This window comes from Rattus norvegicus, chromosome 14 (assembly GCF_021556685.1).
Source record: "Rattus norvegicus strain SHRSP/BbbUtx chromosome 14, alternate assembly SHRSP_T2T, whole genome shotgun sequence".
NCBI classification, from domain to species: domain Eukaryota; kingdom Metazoa; phylum Chordata; class Mammalia; order Rodentia; family Muridae; genus Rattus; species Rattus norvegicus.
In genome coordinates, this window is record NC_141547.1 from 18,956,405 (window position 1) to 18,975,870 (window position 19,466).

The following is a 19,466-nucleotide window of genomic DNA, read 5'->3' on the forward strand; positions in this document are numbered from 1 at the left end:
TGGCACTCAGCTAGGTATCAGCCCTCATGCTCTATAAAAGACCTGAGAGTAAATACTCTGGACTTGGCAGGCCATGTTTTCTATGTCATAACTGCCTATCCCTGTCTTCCTAGCATAAAACCAGCCATAGTTAATAAACAAACAAATGTGACCGTGTTTCAATAAAACTTTATTTGTTTAAAAAAAAAAGAGTGGACCAAAGAGCCTGCACAATAGCCACACTGGGAAGTCTTGACAAGAGTAGGTTCAGTGGACATCAGGAACCAACCAAGCAACAAGTGGAGACTGGAGGCAGAGACTGTTCCATAGAAAAATATTGCTACAAAGGAACGCTGAGAAATGGAGAGGCAGATGGAGGACAGTGCAAAATGGAACAAAGTTGAAAAGTGTAGCTATTGCAGCCCTTTCAGAAAGTGAGCAGAGAGAGCTAGTGGAGGCAGATTACTGCTACAGGAACTGTAGAGAATTGCTACAAAAATAACCGCAAAGGCAAGCATCCTGGAACTACTGAGCAGGGGTGGTACCCACATCACAGACAGAGGAGTCAGCTGTATACAGGGACACAGCTTAGTACCCTAGCAGGAAAGCAGACTGGGTGGGTTTGAACGTGGGTGATTTGAGAGACGAGCTAGGTAGTGGTGAGGGCTTCTAAGGACTCCTATTTTTGCAGTGAAGCGAAAGTGAGCTGGTGGTGAGGGGGAGGGAAGTGTTTGGAGGATTAAGGGGAGATGGGAGAGTGTAAAGTTGTTTTCTCTCTCAATGAAGGCCTCAGGACATGGTTGATTTGGAAGTCTGTCCAATAGGCATTGTTCGTTTGTACGATTTAGGGGAATTATATCAGTCACAATGAAAAGGATAAAGATAAGACCTTTACAAGACCATACAAAAGGTACAGACTTCAGATAAACAATTTTTACCCAATATAAATGTCTCACCCTTCATGTGAAAAGCACCAGTGAGTTTAATGGTTTCAGCCAGAGATTACTACTAAACTAGGAAGCAGCAGACACCACTCAATACGCCCGATTAGTAAGGAGGCTGGGTCAAGATTTTCCTCTCAAACTTCAACTTAAGAGTTTCTTAACTGGGGAAAAGACATGACATGAAAACTGATGTCCAGTCCCCTGTAACCCTGCGTCTCCTTCTGTCCCCATCTGCTTGAGAAGACGGCTATAAAGTTAGAAAGGAAAATAGGGCTAAGGTCTTAGTGGGACCCAAAGTAAATAAATACACAGGACAAAGTGGAGCATGTATTCTTAGGTATCAACAATGTGGTTACTTCTAAGCAGGATGGAGCTTTACAAAATATTCAAGAATTATATTAAAAGTTATATTTATAATATCATTTATAAGAAACCTGTACAGAACAAATCATCTTGTTACATGAATTGGACCAGATGCTGAACATAAACATCACGTGTATTCTCTTATCTCATATATGCTATCTTCACTTAAATTTTATATATACACACAGGCTTATATATGTGTATGTGTATATATACATATATATATACACATATATATGGATCTAAGTGAAGGGAGACAGAGAACAAGAGAATGTAACCGGATGAAGACAAACTGACACATTTTCTTCTGTTACGTGCACAAATCAGATTTTATGCACACACATATACGTACACATATATGTGGAACGGTTATATGAAAAAACAAAGGGGAATTGTTTGAAGATGGGAAGGAGACCAGAGAAGAGGGAGGAAAGACAGAGGGAAGTCGTGGGCTGAATATGAACAACGTACAATGACGTGGACCTAGGAAAACCTACTGAAACCCCTGGTGTATTTTGTACACTAGGAAAATTAAAAAAGGACAAAAAAATTCTTAAAACAGAAGCCCTAAAAAAGGCCCACTGCCCTCAAGTCGTCAGAATTGCTGGTACCTAGGAAGCTAATGAAGGGTTCTCAATTACACAAAGCAGGCTGAAGTGTGGCTGGGTGGCAAAAGAAGTCCTTGAACTCTTTCCTAAGAGCCCTCCTTTATGGACACAGAATGGAAAGTATATAAGAGTCCGGCTGGACGATCACTCTCCTCCCATGATTCCTGACTACCATAGCTAGGCATGCTGACTGCAGTCCTCTGTGGTTGCTGTACTCATGAGCCTCATACTTCTGACCAAGGAGCACCCTTCAGAGCTCAGCAGAGCCTGTTCCACTCCCTCAGCCCCCTTCCTTGGAAACTCCACTAGTCAATTCTGAGTCACACTTGCGTTAGATGTGTGGAAACAAGTCAGAGCAGTTAGTTCACTGGGAATACGCTCAGGAGCCACTCGACACATACTTCATCTGTAATAAACACTATAAGGGGGAGAAATGGATTTTGTAGCAATGAAAACCAGATCAATAGAGCATCAAACTGTCCGGAAAAGTTATAGAAGCTTTTAGGGCTCCACTGCAACATCCACACGGCTCACAAAAATATGCAGAATATCCAGGCCGCTAAATACAGAACAGGGTCTGCCTAGCTGTGTCACGCTTTCACTGAGACTGCTGTGTTCCTGCCATTCAGACCTTAGATGAATCTTCCCTACCTGAGCACTCTCCTTGCAAGATTTTGTCAAGTCTCATACTTTTAAAACTCGCCCTCATGCTGATGACCTAAAATACGTAACCTAAGCCAGGAACTTTCACAAAACTCCAGGCCTAAAGCACCTTCAAATGGATTTCTGACGCACATTTCATTCCACACATCCAAAATGAGCCTTTCTGAGAGTGCCTTTCCCCTCCCCTCCACCCCTCCCTTCCACCCCACCCCACCGCCTGCCAGCATTTCTTGCAGTCTTTACTGACCTCTGAACAGCAACTCCATTCCTCCATAGCTCAGCCCCAAGACTTTGCTGTCATCGTCACGCCTTCTTGTACTTTCATGCCTAGGTCTAATCTCTCAGCAAATCCTGCTAGAGCTACGGTCACCATCTATCTAGAATCCCACTGTTTCTTATCAACATCCATGCTGTGATCATTTTCCTTGTGGTACTGGCTTCCTGCCTCGAGTGCCATTTTCTGCCTTTGTTCCCAAACTATTCATGAAAGCAGCCAGATCAGGTATATCTCTGGACTCGAAACCCTCTATTGGCGGCCATTTCTGAGGTTTTACCCAGACAACTATGAAAACTCCCCAATCATAGCATCATCCAGAAACCATAAGCTCCATGTCCTGACCTCCTTCCACTTTCTCCAGGCCTTGGCTCTAGCAAACATTCCAGCATCTATGTCCTCATCCGTGTGCTGCAGGATTCCTTAGCTCAGGTCCTTCTGTCATAGCTGCTGTTTTCCTCTACAATAATGTCTTCAGGGGTCCCTTCCTCAGTCCCTTACGATCTATTAAAGGTCACTCTTAGTGGAGAGACTTTCCCTGCCCGTATGAGTCAAGACGCTTTCTCCCTCTCCACACGAACATTCCCCATACCTCTCTTCTACCCTGGGTTTATCTTGTATGTATCTCCCATCACACATGCCATGTGGACCTCTCATCTTCATTGCCTTCCTCCTCACAGCAATATAAGATCCCTCTATGTGAAACGGTCGTCTAATGTGCCCAGTGTTACTTAGGTTCCTTACGTCTCTGACAGTGTCTGAAAAGAGAGGTTAATAATCGTTGAATGAATGAATGGCAATTATGATTTCTACTTTTCTCTGTAAGATTTTTCCATTCCTTTTGTTTATCTTTTATACTTTTTCCTATTTTTGTGTTCATGCATGTATGAGATTTCTTTTTTACATGAATATGAACAGATAGGGGTATGCAGATGTGGAGGCATGCAGAGGCTAGAGGACTTGGGAATCATCCTTGGTTGCTTTTCTACAAAATCCAATCAATTGGGTCTTCAGTAAAATCCAGACCTTTTCCACATGGCTAGTCTCACGTGCCAACTTACTCCGGTAATCCCCTTCTTCAGCCTCCCGGGTGGAATAATAAATACCCTCCTCTTCACTTCATAACTCTAGCACTCATGCTTCTAAAAAGGTGTCTAACCAATGAGCCATCCACCCAGCCTTCCTCTTTCTTTAAAGAAGTGAGCCATTCATATCACCCATAAATAAATGACCTAGACCCAGGTCACCATTAGTGAACTACTTTCCTAACAAGAACTGGAACAAAGGATATAGACCTGACCCGTATGAGAGAACAAATTCTTTTGTTAAAAGAAATTGCACTCATATGTAAAAAGAACAACATCCTCCCAGTCAGTAGCAGTTGTTCCTGCCCAAGTGGAAGGGAAAGTCTCAAAACTATCAGGGAAAAATGAAGACAGAACCCAAAGACAAACAAAAGCAGGAGAGAAAGTGGGCAAGGAGAGGGATAGCTGAGGCCCCAGTCATGATCGGTCATATGTGTCCTAAGGCCCCTCTAAGAAGGTTGCCCCAGTTTAGGAAAACAGTGCCTCCTCTTCAGGCTTAAAGCAGTTTGGAGTGTGTTCCTATCCACTGCAGAGCCCAGCCACAGCCGTGTACTTGAAGATGAGTTGAGGAGCGCCAGGTTCAATAGAGCGGGATTTGTATCCTTCTGCACTGGAGCCATTCTCAAAGCCTTTAAGGAGCCTGTGTGCCCCAGAATGCTTCAGCTCCTGCCAGAAGAGGTGCATTGTGGTACGAGACCTGATCACAGACTGTTGCTTTGGACAGAAATATTTCCCTCTTTCATCCAATCCCATGCTCTCTGTGAAAAGGGATAGGGCCTAGGGTCTAGCTGTGGGCACTGTGGAGAACACACAAGTTCTACACTCAACTTCACAGTGCAATGGAGAAGCAAGGTCAGAAATAGCTGTCACGAAAGAAGACACATGAATAACATGAAAGTCACATTGTACAGTGAGAGGTCACGAAGCACAGTAATCATAGCCAAGAACAGGGTTCAGGGAAGGTGTCTCTCTGCATCAGAGTTTAAAAACCTACCCCGCAGCATTGGCTCATCAGACAGAGTCATACCTTACTTTCTGTAAGGGATACAAAATAGCGACAATAGCCACGACAAGAAAATATAATGGCCATGATACCAACACTGGTTCTGGACTTACACGATAAACTCTGAACAATCATAAATGACTAAGAGAAAACTGTATGGATTAAACAGGGAGACATCACAAAAGTCAACAGAAGATCAGGAGAATAAGAACAAGATCCAAGGCTGATAAATCTGGCTAAAAGTTTCCCAGTAAAATCATCCCAAAGATACAGTGTGACACATTCCTCCCTCAGAGATCTTTAGTTGTTTCTCCCAGGGATGCCCTGACTGGATAGTGTATAGGGTCAAATACAAGAACGCACAGTGCAGAGAAACCCCTTCGGCCAACCTCGATTTCAGGGAAAGGAATTTCAAGTAGCTATCTTTGGAGCTACGATCACTGAAATATACTTTGGCTACCTCAGCAATTCTGGGACTTTTTTTTTCTTTTGGCTTTTTAAAAAAAAAAAACAGATTTTAATACAAGCTGTGCGTCCAGATGTGCCTATTTTGAGATCCCTTTTAATATATCCTTTCCTCCAGACTAAGACCTTCCTCTAATTTCTTACACACATGCAGCCTGTCTGCTATGAAAACTTAACTCCCACAGTGTCTTGAGCATCCTTACTTTCAGAGTGCTTTGCTATGAACCTAGTGAGGAGCTATGTCAAGGAGCTAGGAACTCTAAGTGGCTAAAGTAAAAGAAAGAGTAGAGGGGGTGGAGTTCTGGTTGTGTTCTGAGACGGGAAAGCTGCTCATCTATAAATGGCAGGATTCTGCAGCTCACTGAAACAATTGGCTTTTTCATTCCCCACTTAGATCTTAGGCTTTCCTACCCTCTTGCAGGGAAAGTAATTGGAATAGTCAAGGTTTTGCAGATGGGACCCATCACACTATGACGCCTACTTAATCGTAACTGGTGTAACCACTGATGGACTGCATGCCCTCATGCCTACCTCGACACCACACTCGCTCCTAACAAAATCACCATCGAGGAGACCTGACCTACCACATCCCTCTGAAACTAGCAGGTGTTAAGAATCTTCTTATTTTTTAAATCCTCCATCATTATTGCATTAAGATAATTATATCCAGTAAAGTTTACCTCTCGACTTACCCATCCCCTTGTCCTGTCTACCTAAGCAGACTACTCTTGGAATTGTTAATACCGTTTCTCTTTTGGTCCTCTTTTTCTTATTTTGGGGGTTATTGTCTAGCCTTCGTTTGGAAATTTCTAGCTGCTATTCTTCTCCACACAAAATCATCTGCCAAGCTTGGTTCTGTTGTAGGTTTCCCTGGTATCATAGGCTTCCCTAAAGAGGATTTCCGGGTAGGGGTCAGGTGGTTACCATGCCTACTGATTTGCTCCCAATTTTCTACACTTGACATACTGTGATGGCACAGAGAAGTACTTTCTTTCAGTCTCCAAAGTCTCTTGTTTTAAAAGATAAATTATACAATCCCTTCGCCTCTGAATCTCACTGGGATTTTAAGGAAAGCCTAACACACTATGTTATATTATAATCGCCTGTTATAGAAATTTAACATTTAAGAAATATGAAAGTGGGGACAAGGCTCCGGACCTGCCACACACATTCCCAGCATGTGCACGTGCACGCACACACACACACACACACACACACACACACACACACACACACACATACACACACACACACACACACACACACATACACACACACACACACACACACACACATACACACACACTTAAAAATGAAAGAGGCAATATGAACCCTAGAGAAGGCAAAAGAAATTATAGTTAAAAATCTATACAATGGAAAACAAGTGATCATACACAGTCTAACAGTTAGACTTTATGATTTGACAGGTATTGTCTGTCTTAGCTAATTTATCTAGGGAGGGAAAAGAAGCCATTCCTTTAAGTCCATAAAAATCTTCCCTTGCTTACAACATTACTGGGCGCTTACCATCTACGATGTGGTCTGAGGTTTCAGAAATTCACAAAATTTGAAAGTGTGTAAAGCCACTGAGATGAGACACCAGAAGGCTTTGCGGTTCTGCTCTACTTTGTAAAGCACTCTTCAACTTCTTTTGCGTTTCTTTCTTTCTTTTTTTTTTTTTTAAGAAATACAACTTCAAAGTGAAAACAATCGCCTGAAGGTGAAAATTTGATTTTACAATTTTTCATCCCAGATTTAGACATCTCACCGTCGTCGATGCAAATGAGCGTGCGAGGCAGCATGCTTGCAAATGGCCATCAAACTAAATATAACAGTAAGTGGATCCAATTTCCTAAACAAGATGAAATTTCAAGCAATGACCTCCTTTAAGAGTCTAAATCTTTAAGCCACATTTTGTGTCTGTTATAAAAAGAGAAAACAAACACATAACACTGCTAAACGGGAATTTAGCTCTTAGTAATTTTAAAGTGTGTTTGTGCGTACTACTTTAATTGAATTCTTATACCTAACTTATGAAAAATGCACCCGGCCATTTTAAGGATGAGGGGAAACTGAGGCCCACTGAACTCACTGAGCTAAGGACTAGGCCAGGACTTGGAAGCAGACCATCTGCCCAGGCCACGGCCCTGCCGAATGCTCACATGTCTCACAAACACATTTGATTACCTCAATTTTAGAAGCTCTTGACCTAAAAATCTCCAAGCCTTTCATGTAGCAAATCCGAGTTGAAACATCTGCACGCGCAACCTTTAAAAATTAGGATGAGCACATTTAAAAATATTTAATAGTGTTTAGCTGCGTGAAATGGATGGCTCAGGGAAAGAAGCTGGGGTGAAGAAAGTCAGAATACAGGCCGGAGCCCTTGGAAAGGCTGGAAGAGAGAGAACCTGCAAACTCCAGGTGCTGAGTTGGGAAAATTTTTTTTAAAGTTCTTCTCCTCTACCAATTGTAAGTAGGGATCACCCACTCCGTGTACCAAGGAAAGAGACTGAAAACACTCATGGTACTGTGTGGTAATGAGTCCCCACTTGTGGGTGTGCCCTGCCTTCCCCTTATATGCTACGGCTCCAATTACACCTCCTCACTCTGGCCTCTGGGGAGGATACATCTGAGCCTGATTCCCTGCCCCGTCCCCTGACCTTCCCTACCCTGTCCGCTGTCATTGCATTTGGCACAAGGCACCACGGACAGAGACTCTTATCAGACCATAACTACATTATGTAAAGTATCTGGTTGTTTTTTTAATTACGTATTATTCAACTTTGCTTCCCTGGTACTTCATTGTCCGAGTCTTGAAATAAGTGCTCAGCAAACATTTAACACGGAAGCCCAGGTTAATTCATTCACTCTAGGTCATAGCATCAGAATCCTCTGCAGAGGCAAGTGTAGTATGGGGAGCCCCATGGATGGTGTCCCCCTGACTGCTACAAACAACAGAAAGTTAGATCTTCAGTAAATAAGTGAAGGTGTTTTTGCTGTTCCAGAACAGGTAAGCACTCATTGCCAGCCAACACTTTCCAACATCTTCCTCTAACGCCTACAGAGATGCTTAACAGTGCTGTCCTTTGCTGGAGATTTCTCTGCAAGCCTTTGAAAGACCTACCTGTCTGAGCCGCACAATGACTTCCTTCCTCACTTAAGACATCATATCATATTAGTAAGGTGAAACTGTGTCTTTGTTATCAAAAGAAACGGAGGACTCCAATAATTATTTTTAAATTATTGATGCTAATGGTGATAACGACTACTAATGTCCTTTCCTACCAGTGATCGCTAGTTATGAGCTGAGCCAGGGATGTTTTGTGCTTCGTGACAGAGTCTCACGTTTTCCTAAAGAAGCTATCATTTTCTGGCTCCGTCCGCCCATGACGAAAGTGAGGTCTACAGATTATGGTAACGTGCATGAGATCAGGGAAGGTGGAAAGGCTAAGCAAATGCTCAGGCCGAAGGCTGCTGACTACAGTCTAAGCTTCCACAGCAGCCTTGGGACTGTTAACTGATATTCTAAATGCAAATGGAGAATAAGATGTGATTTCGTAATTAGACCGAGCTAATCCGGGCTCTTCCCCCACACAAGGCGTGAGACCTGGGGCAACTTGCTCCATTTCTTTAAGCTGAGTGTTCTCATTTGTGAAATGGGGATCACAAAAGACTACACTGTAGAGCTGTTAGGAGGAGTAAAGGAGGTCACACCTGGACCCCCATGCACAGAAAACTTACTGAGTGAAGAAATGCAGAGGCTCTGAATCAAGATAGCCTCAGCAGTGCCTGGAGAGTGAGAACGTATTACAGAGAAAGAAAAGGGTAGACTGCACAGAGTGCCTAGGTGGTGGAAATGTGGGGCAGAAAGGGCCCTGACTGGAACACAGCAGAGGAAACCCTAATGGTCCTCAGTAGCAAAGGCAAACACGGCAGCAACATGGGCAAGTATCAGACACTTTGCTGAGCATCTGATGAGCTCTCAACGTACCTGTGCCCTTAGTTAACCTACAGAATGGTTGCTGATAAAACCAGAGTTAGCGTCTGTATTTAGCTCCTTTGTCTGCAGACAACACTGACAACACACATATTACGCAACTGTGGAAAAGCTCCCGGCAAAGTAGATATTCAACAAATGGTGACTTAATATAACCCTCAAAAAAACAAAAACAAACAAAAAAAATTTGCTGCTTACACACCTCTACCTTAAATTTAAACAGAACCTTCCAAATCTTGAAGAGAAAACTCTTCCCTCAGTTTGGAGCTCAGATTTAAAGTTGTATAACCACAGTAGGGAAACTCCCCAGGGGACTTAAATGTGACAAATGCATCCCTTAATGAGCTTTGACTTCAAGACTATTGTAGAAATTTGCCCACAAAGAAGCGACAGTATTAGATGGACCCAGAGCTGAGGTGAACATGGGTGATTCAATGCAACTATTGTATAAAATAAATATAATTCCTCATGATGACTTCACCATTGTATTTATCTGAAATCCCCCAGAATGACACTCTTGTCCTTGAACAACTGTGCTCAGCACAGAGGGGGAAAATCCTTTATGTCTAATTCTGGATCTACCTATTAATATCTAAAAGGCAATAGTCTTCCCACTTCCACCCCCAAGAGAAAGATTTTAAACATAGGCTTCCTTTCATTGCCCGGCAACCTCTAGCTGCCACAAAGGGAGAAAGGTTGCATAGGGAACAACCAGATGAAGTCAAAACAAACAAACAAACACAATTAGCATTGTGGGGGTTAGCGACTTTAAGAGAAAATTATAGTTTAAGGAGAAGTGTTTTCCATGTATTCTCCTCTGCACACATCCCAGCCAGGGTAACTGAGAAAACACATAGAGTATTCTCTCAAAAACAAGAAGTTTCCAGGCATGAGAGGTGGGAGGGCGTACTCATCAGAGCTAACTAAAGTAGGCAACCGAGAGTGGAAAGTTAATGGCTTTGTAAAACAAACACCCATGCAGAAAGCTTTTCTTGTGAAGAACGCAAAGAGCACTGTCCCCACATCTCACCTAACCTTGACTGACCCCAGTGCAGCCCACGAATCCGTCAAAGCTCTGTCCTGGGCGCCTTATAAACCTCAGAGTTGATGCTTCAGACCTCAGGGCTAGTTTTTCAAGTCTCTTCCCTTGCAGAGAACAAAAAGAGGTGTAGTTGAGGACTTGGGGGCCTGTTGAGGTTGCAGGGAGTTCGTGGGTGCCCTCAAGTTACATGCAGTCTTTGAGCCTTCATCACCCTGAACATTTGTAACTGAAGAGGTTCATGCTTGTTTTTTTAATCACAAAATCAAATGGATCCTTGACATACAAAATCCTTAACTACCGAAGCATGAGATAGTATTCCACTTAAAAACAGGCTCAAAGAAAACCAAAACTGTTCCTCTTCTAAGGCTGAGTGCTAGGTACACTCCAACCTCTAAGAGTTTTGTACCTCAAGGAATGGAAAGAGCGATTTTTTTTTAAATACCAGGAGATGGGAGCCACAGAGCACTGTGGGCTGGAAACCCTCCCTCTGTCCCCCAGATGTGTCAATGGCAAGAACATCTTTCTCAGCTAACTCCTACTCAGAGGATTCTAGAACTGGAAAGGACCTGGGAGAGTTCACTCCTGGCTCTCCTGTGAACCAGGGAAGCTATGACATGTTCTCCAAGGTCGTGCTCCCAGAAGAGCAGACATACTGTTCTTGAGTACATCTTGAATACAGGCCTACTCTCTTAAGCCTGCCTCCATGCCTTTCTCATGCTACTGGGAGGGAAAGCTGAAAATGATAACCCACTAAAATGCTGTTTAAAAGATGTCACAAGTGGTTAACTATAGAAGTAAATCCAGCCATCAAATGATAAGTGGCAATAAAAATCAGCTGTCAGGTTGACAAGTCTACCTGGCTCCTAAGATGTGTGTGAATGAATGTTCCAACACCTAACGACTCCAGTTTAACAAGAGCTTGTCAATCTGAAGTCCATCTGTGGTCACGGGGGTTGGTGGAGCAGGGGTGAGGGGTAAGCAAGAGAAAATCACACTATCTATTGACTTCCAAATGACTACTATCAGTTCTCTGAGAATTCAATACTATCCTCGGGGAAGCACTGAGCCAGTCCGTCCAGGGCTTGGATGTACAAGCGACCATATGGCCCTAGAACAGCACGTGAAACAGGCAGCTGTATGGCTGTAATTAAATCTGTAGTAGTCACACTATTATTTATTCAGTAGGGTTTTTTTTTCATGTTCTCTTCACCAAGGTCTCCAAGAACATGTACCAAATTAGAACAATAGAGAATAGCAGCAAAGTGAAAAGGAGGAATTGAGGAATCGAGTTATCGTCCTGATAACCAGGCAAATTATACAAGAGTTTCCCTCTGAGCTTCTTATTCTGCACTTGGGGGCTAAAGCCATCAGGGGTGACAGTCTCTTTGAGTCTGAATACTGAGTCTGAGGGTCCCTTCCACTACTTTGTTCTAGGGTATCTTCCAACCCTGAATTCTGCCTCTTTGTGTGTGTGTGTGTGTGTGTGTGTGTGTGTGTGTGTGTGTGTGTCTTTCTGCCTCTTATTGTATATATTAACTGTGTGTGCCTCTCAGTGTGTGTGTGTGTGTGTCTGTCTGTCTGTCTGTGTACATGTGTGCACAGTCTATCCTATGAAATGGGCTAGCCTGGCTTCATTTCAGCTCTTCCTTCTTGCTCTGAGCTCTGAGCTTGTAACACTTCAATGATTTATTCTAGTGGGGAGAAAAATCACGAGTTTCTTGCTAGTAGAGATGAATTTGTCCTGTTGGGGCAGAAGATTCCGATTTTTATCATCTAAGGGATGCTGGTTCAAAGCCTGGTATCTACTGATTGCTGAGTGAGTTTGTGCAGTCCTTGTCCCTTTGAGCTTTACAAACACCCTAGTTAAAAATACAGCGATGTATCTTTGTGTCCTTGTGACAATAAAAGGTGACAGGGTAGAGTGAAGAAGGGAAAAGGTTGACTACAAGCTACTTTGGGGACTTGGGTTGGAGCTCATGACAGACCAGCTGCCTTGCATGCAGGAAGACCTTGTTCCAGCCCCAGTACCAAAGGAAAAACCAAGCAAACAGAAGCTGATTATCTTCAGCTCAGCCCCTAGCTCTCTTGAGAGTGTAGGAGTGGGATATATCAAGTAGCAAAATGGCCCGTGTAAGATAGAACAAGAGCGTATGTTTTATGTAGTAGCAAAATGGAGCATCAGTATATCGCTTCTGTTTTGATTGGAGTAGAGAATGATCTAGGATGACTTTGCATTAAATTTGCTCTATGCATCCAGATAGTCAAGGTTTGTACGGGTGATAAGTTCTCTTCCCCCACCTCCTCAACAGTAACAAGGCACTAGATAATCCGTGGCGATCCATGAACTATTATCCTTACAGTCATGTAAACCACTATGATATTAAACTACAGCACACAGGAAGCTGGCCGTGGCCTGAGGACATATGGCAATGTGTAGCAGGCTTCTCTGTGAAGGAGACACAGACACATTGCTTACTGCTGCTGCGGCACTGTCTTCACGGCAAAGCCCAGGGTAACATCCAGAGTCCTGCATCTCCCACCCGGAGTCTCTCTCTAGTGGACCTGCAAGGGTCTCGTTCTTAGAGATTTATCACAGGGAAGTCTTCCTTCTCTGATACGATGCTGCACACTTTCCTGCCCAGGTCTTTACACATGCAGTTTCCTTCAACTATAATGCCATTCCCTACAGGTGGCTTATACCCCCTCACTGATTCTCTGTAAATGTTATGTCTTTAGGGGGAGTTCTCAGCGAGTTCCCAGTCTAAGCCAGTACATGCTGTTGTTTTATCTCATTACACACACACACACACACACACACACACACACACACACACACCACAGAGGGAGAGAGAGAGGGAGGGAGGGAGGGAAGGAGGGAGGGAGGGAGGGGGAGAAAGACAGAGAGAAAGAGAAACAGACAGACACAGAGAGACAGAGACAGAGAGAAAGAGAAGGGCAAAGAGAGAATATAGCCCTTGATGCAGATGGAGAGTAGAGAATTACCCAATCATCTTTTATTTTATTTATTTATTCTTGTTTTCAAACTTTCTTTTAATAAAACCTACATGTTTGTACTACTTTGATACCTTACTTTAAAAACTTTCTAAAATGAATACACAGTGTGGTTTTTATAAGTATCTCTGAAATTCAAACTGCGGACATAAATCCAGGTCATTCAGAATGCCCACTGGTGGGATGTCCTTCAGGGAGTGTCAGAGTCCCATGTGGGGAGAATGATACTTCTATCTCTCGTCACACAGCCTCACAGATGTTTTCACGGTGTCCCGATGAAAAGGGCCAGTCTGCAGAAATTCACCACTCTGAATGGGGGCTTCACAACTCTTGTGAATACTGAGAGCTACTGTTGACTTTTCCGAACAAGTTCTTCCTTCTAAAATGCCATGACGGGGACTCGGTTCTGGGAGATCACCATTTAACATTCAACAGCACCATCAATGACCCAGGCAGCTGCTCTATCCTCAGACTCAACCTCGTATAGGCTATGTAGTGACATCTCTACAAGTGAATTTTAAACACAGCTTGGCTCTAAATTCTATTTGAGAAGTGAGCCAGGCGGCTAAAAGGACAATGAGAATTCGCTTTGTCTCTGCCTGGAACGTCTTTTGAAATAAGACATCCTGATAAGCAACAGGGTTTGAATTTGACCATGACTGTGGTGTTACCCTGGGGATCCAACCATGAGAAAATGGGCACGTAAGAGTGACAAAGTAAAGAACTAGCAGAGACAGGAATAAATTCAAGTTGAGGGTAAGGCTGCCTTTCAACCCCTCGAATTACACATAATTCCGTGTCATACGCAGAAAAGTTGGGTGGTCCAGATCTGAAATGTGAACTGCACGGGTGGTATAGAGCCACATCACGGCTCTATACCACATCACGTGTAAAAGAGCATCTTGGTGTGCTGACAGCTGTCTTCCCAGTGCATCATTGAGGCATATTATCCTTTTTTAAAACAGCAATTCTGTGATGATTTCTTTAAATTACACCAGTCAGCTGGTTAACGATGAAATTCATAGGCAAATGGATGGAACTAGAAAATATCATCCTGAGTGAGGTAACTCGATCACAGAAAAACACACATGGTATGCACTCATTGATAAGCAGATATTAGCCCAAACGCTTGAATTACCCAAGATGCACAGAACACATGAAACTCAAGAAGGATGACCAAAATGCAGATGCTTCACTCCTTCTTTAAAAGGGGAACAAAAATACCCATAGAAGGGGATAGGGAGGCAAAGTTTAGAGCAGAGACTGAAGGAACACCCATTCAGAGCCTGCCCCACATGTGGCCCATACATATACAGCCACCAAACTAGGTAAGATGGATGAAGCAAAGAAGTGCCGGCCGACAGGAACCAGATGTAGATGTCTCCTGAGAGACACAGCCAGAATACAGCAAATACATAGGTGAATGCCATCATTAAGCCACTGAACTGAGAATGGGACTCCCTTTGAAGGAATCAGAGAAAGAACTGGAAGAGCTTGAAGGGGCTCGAGACCCCATATGAACAGCAATGCCAACCAACCAGAGCTTCCAGGGACTAAGCCACTACCCAAAGACTATATACATGGACTGACCCTGGGCTCCAACCTCATAGGTAGCAATGAATATCCTAGTAAGAGCACCAGTGGAAGGGGAAGCCCTTGGTCCTGCCGAGGCTGGACCCCCAATGTACAGGATTGTTGGGAGGGCAGTAATGGGGGGTGGATGGGGAGGGGAACTCCTATATAGAAGGGGAGTAGGAGGGGGTAGGGGAATGTTGGCCTGGAAACCGGGAAAGGGGATAACATTTGAAATGTAAATTGATATACCCAATTCAGTAAAAATGGAAGAAAAAATAAAACTATAAAGACATTTAGACGTGTTCCTCATACAAAATAAGCTCCCAATGCATATGGTATGCTCGGATTCTTTTATTATAATGCTAAGATTACTTTTAATTCAACTTGTTTTCATTTCAATAAAAATTAGAAGTTCTCAAGGAAAAAAAGAAAATAAGTAAATAGATTTTAACAAATAAAACAGTAAGCTATTTCTAAAATGTTAGCATGTCAATGATTGTCCTAAGCAAGAAAAACTACATGAACATATGAGATAGGCAAACCTCTATGTTTCAAGCAACTACTTCACTTATTAAGACATGCGGCCAGCGGATATGAGAAGAAATTTCACCAGAGTGAAAGATAAGCACTTTAAGAAACTACTATAGACCAGGAGGTGGTGGTGCACACCTTCAACCCTAGCACTTGAGAGGCAGAAGCAGGTGAATCCTCTACAAATTCAAGGCTAAGCTGGTCTACACAGTGAGTTCCAGGACAGCCAAGGCTACACAGAGGAACTCTGTCTCAAACATCAAAAATAACAGAAAGCAAAAAACAAAAAAACCCCACTTTACTATGAAAAGATTTTATGTTCATTCACTTAAATTTGACAAAGATTCCTATCAGAAATCAGCTCACTAAACCACTGACTCTCCCCACAGTGCTGAAGGTGGACACACGAAAAGCAACACACACCGGGTGACAGTTTTATAATGCACACAGCAAGTCCCAGACAGTCATAAATTCAAACCTGGAACAATTACATGTGTTAGAATATTTAATGGTGGGGCTCAAAGTAAGTGCTACTGATCCACCTCAAAGTAAGTGGTGTCGTCCAGACTGGAGAGATGGCTCAGCAGATAGCGCATGGCTGGCTCTTCCAGGAAGCCTGGGTTTTATTACCAACACCCACATGGGGGCCTCACAACCATCTCTTAACTCCAGCTGCAGAGCATCAGACTTACATGCAGGCAAAACATCCATACACATAAAAATAAAAAATATTTAAAGTGGAGGTAGGCCTTAGGAGGGTAAAGAAAAACAAACTTTTGAGTCCAGCATAGATGTGATAACAAAATTAACAGTGGACTGTCAGACACATTTCTTTACAGGAAGGGGAAACCCGTATAGTATAAAAGGTAAACGCACAAAGTATTACAGGCTAAATTAGCAATGCAAATGTGAAACGTGAAGAATATCGTAGAAAATAAAACTGACCTGTATTCTACGAAATCTTACTGCAAACCCATCCGAAACGGAAAGGCAATAGCTCGATTAAATAATAAAAGTGACCATGACAGTGAAGACTTGCATCGTAGTTTCAGATACATCAAACTTTGATACGTTAAATGCTCATCCTTTCCGACAAGCACCCATGGAGTAGGCAGTGCTTAGTGAATTACAATTCTGTACTATGAACCAGAAAATTGAAATTCATAAGACTTAAGACGTAATCCTCTTATTATTGTCTTCAGTGCTGCTCCTGAGATGAGCCTAAGGTCAAAGTTCAACGACAGTGATTTTTCAAAAAAAAAAAATTAAGGTTGTAAGTATGTTTGTATAAGGTTGTATGTATGTTTGTATAAGGTTGTATGTATGTATAAGGTTGTATGTATATGTCTCAGATTTGATGACCTGGAGGTGACTCTGTCCGTGGTGAAGAAGCATCCAGAAAATCAGACATCAAAGAAACATGAGGCGTTTCGGCAAACCAAGTGAAGATTAATCAATCAAATTGGTTCTAACTGGATTGTCTACCGTGGTCCATGGCATGTTAACTTGTCAATCTAAATCTAATTTTCTTAATTTGGCCAGGAACGCTAACAACACAGACACAATTTCGGAATTATGTATTTCATAGAAATTGGAAAGTTTGGGACCACTACTCAAAGAATAATAACAGCTACAATATTTTTCATTTGTTGGAGAAGGAAGTCAGTCACATTGTTAAACAACAGACAGTCGCACTCTCGCTCGTGTTTCCCCACTTCCTGCCCGACTCTTTCCCGAATGTATCATTTGGTTATCATCCTGTCTTCCATTATTTATGTTCTCTAAATGGCCAAGAGTTTCCAAAGCACCCCTTTCACTGCCTGCTCTGGTCTGCTCTGGTACCTTTCTATCCCAGAACTCTATGGAAAACCCTACCTGAGATCACACATCAAACCATTTTAAAATCACCGTGCCATGGTGTTGGCAAGATTGCTTAGTGAGAAAAGGGCTTGTTGTACAAGCAGGAGTTCTTGAGACTGGATCCCCAGGACCCAGTTGAAGACAAATGTCAAATATCTTCAACCCCTGAGGGAATGGAGACAAGCAGGCAGACACTAAGAACTTGCTGGCCAGCCAATCGAGCCAAAATGGCCAATGTCAAGTTTAGTAAGATGCCCTATCTACAAAACAGAGGGGGAGAGCAATAAAGGAAGACATCTACTGTCAACCTTTGGTTTCCACATGTGCACACATGAGGCAGCACACATGCACACACATGTATAAATACACACACACCACCTCCACCACCATGTAGACACACACATCAAAATACATACAGAAGAGTCTTTTCTCACTGATGGCCATCAATCCAATCTAGGAAAAAGACATACAGAGTGACGCCTTTTAATCTCCATGGCAACAGCATTGCCCAACTAGACATTGTGAGACACTTAAGAGTTCCTTGAATTTTTTTAAAATACTAATTCAGTAATTAGTTCATTCAGCATGAAGTGCACCTCAAAGTCCAGAAGTGATCAGTCGGACACCTGTCTACTCCGCTGTGGTTTCAGTCCTAAAAGCAAGCCTAATCCTTACAGGCAGAGTTCATTGCAAATTAGAAGCACAGGTGTGCAGACCAGAGTGCAGCTCTGTTGTTAAATAAATTTAACTTTGGGACAGTTAATCTCACACAACCTCAAAATTGCCAGTAGATGTAAAGTAAGGTTGATATTAACCATTCCAAAGCATCCGTGTAAGGAAGGGCCCTATCTCCGTCAATTGTAAATGGTTCCTTTCAAGGGAACAAACTCAAACAGCTATCTTATGAGTGGGACAGTTATCTTGATACGATGAGATTAAGTCACTAAATGGTGGGGCTGGAGAGACAGCACAGTGGTTAAGAGCACTGACTGCTCTACCAGGGGTCCTGAGTTCAATTTCCAGCACCTTTAATGGGATCCAATTGCCTCTTTTTAGTGTGTCTGAAGAGAGTGTCCGTGTACTCACATCAGTTAATTAATCAATTAATTTAAAAGGCCACTAAATGATCAAAAGGGCAGCCAGCTTTGAAGCTCAACATTTGCAATGCTACCTAGGCAATGATTCTCTTGGTATACATGCACAGAACACTAAGCAGGTAGGAATGTCTACGTGGTATGTGCCACTGGCTCTCAGATTATCAGAGAAATTACTGCTGGGCTTTATATGGTGTCCAAGGAAAGGGAAGCATGGCTTTCACCCCTGTTCAGTTCTTTGAGTAAAACCATAGCATTGATGGTAACACATGGAAAAGTCAGGAAGTCCAGTGAGGGACCAACAAGATCGTGTGACACGGCAAATGCATCAGCTGACCTCTGGATCATTAGGCAAGTGACATGGAAACAGTAAGAAGCTCTCAACCCTCCCAACCCCCTGAAAAAGAGCAGAACAATTCCCTTGGGTGCCTTGACCTCATCATATTTCCGCTCTACAGAGAGTCCCCATTGAGGGGAGCAGCAGAATCCAAAAAGGGGCCAGCGTGTGAGGGGTGGCCTACTCATGGACTAGTTTGCCCACTAAAGCACCCGATAAAGCGTATCCCCCATACCAAGCTAAGAGTCTCGACATTGGTTTCTTTAAAATTCTCCTGAAGGATGGGGGAAGTAAGAGAAAGGCGGCCAGGCACAGCAAAACTGTAAATGTGTAGAGCAGTGCCTCACAGAAGAGGTTTTTCAACTCAGTTGGCAGATTTTCCTTTCCCTCCAGGTGCAGACCACCAAGAGTCCTGAGAAGAAGCCATCTCTCGATTGCCAAGGAACGTCCCAGAGAGCTTCTACAGCTTCCTCGGTGCTGAGAACAGCAGTGCCTTCAGCCAAGGCAACAGAAACACAAGTGGCCAAGGCTACAGTCACTGCACTTTTGGTATCTGTGCCTTGGGACAGAGGTAATGAGCCAATGTGGGCATCCAATCAAACTAGAAGCATAAACTCAGTCTTCATATCTCCAT

The 19,466-nt window shown here is 43.0% G+C and overlaps 1 protein-coding gene across 7 annotated transcripts in view; it reads right to left on the minus strand.

The window, feature by feature from the left end:
- Slc4a4 (solute carrier family 4 member 4) overlaps positions 1-19,466 on the minus strand; it is a 450,971-nt gene that overhangs the window by 112,682 nt on the left and 318,823 nt on the right. The window lies entirely within an intron of this gene.